This window comes from Gracilinanus agilis, chromosome 4 (assembly GCF_016433145.1).
Source record: "Gracilinanus agilis isolate LMUSP501 chromosome 4, AgileGrace, whole genome shotgun sequence".
Classification (NCBI taxonomy): domain Eukaryota; kingdom Metazoa; phylum Chordata; class Mammalia; order Didelphimorphia; family Didelphidae; genus Gracilinanus; species Gracilinanus agilis.
The window spans coordinates 250,224,086-250,224,817 of record NC_058133.1 but is presented as its reverse complement, the minus strand read 5'-3'; the positions used below and the strand labels follow the sequence as shown (position 1 = coordinate 250,224,817).

General features: G+C 46.4%; 1 protein-coding gene across 2 annotated transcripts in view; it reads right to left on the bottom strand.

Moving 5' to 3' along the window:
• TP53 (tumor protein p53) overlaps positions 1-118 on the bottom strand; it is a 20,573-nt gene extending 20,455 nt beyond the window's left edge. The window contains exon 1 of one of the 2 annotated variants that reach the window (XM_044673045.1): positions 32-118. The gene's annotated coding sequence lies outside the window, so the exon portion shown is untranslated. The remainder of the gene's footprint in view (positions 1-31) is intronic. The other variant, XM_044673047.1, reaches the window with a different exon arrangement.
• Between the last annotated feature and the right edge of the window lie 614 nt (positions 119-732).

The window sequence follows — 732 nt, the reverse complement described above, 5'->3', positions numbered from 1 at the left end:
CCCCCAAATCACCCTGGACTCATAGACTTACAAGAGGCAACTCTTCCCGCTTCCTCCAACGCCGGCAAATGGCTGTCCGGAGAAGGGCCCCGAGGAGAGCAGGGATACCCTACCTGCTATCTCGACCGCGGGTACAAACTTTGAGTGTCTAAACTTACCGCCAGCCTGTGCACATGCTATTGGAAATCCCCAATCCCAGCAGCCCCCGCGAGGTTGCTGGCAGGAGGCTTGACAGGCACCATGTCAGGTGAGGGCAGACTGCGGGAACCGACTAATTCATTAGTTAGTACCCGGGAGTTGCAAAAGCCTTCAGCCTCTCAGGGTTCAGTTTGGGACCTTCATTTTCCAGGTGAGGAGGTGGGTCTGAAAGGCACATCCAAACCTCTTTTCAGTTTTAACTTAGCTCCCCATGTATTTTGCTCTGTATTTTGGATTATAATTCTCTCTACAACTAATAATAATAATAATAATAGCAACTAACATTTATGTGGCACATACTATGTGCCAGGTGCTGGCACACATTATCTCATTTGATCTAAATGACAACCTGGGAGGTAGAGGCTCTTATCCCCACGAGGTCTAGGGAACCAATTTGAACTCGGGTCTTATATCTGCAGCTTTAGCTTTCTTCCCACTTGTACTACAGCCTTTCCATTATTCTGTATATATATTTTTAATCTAGTTATTTGTGTATGCTCTGTTTCCTCTCCCTTTAGTAGAATGTAAGCTTCT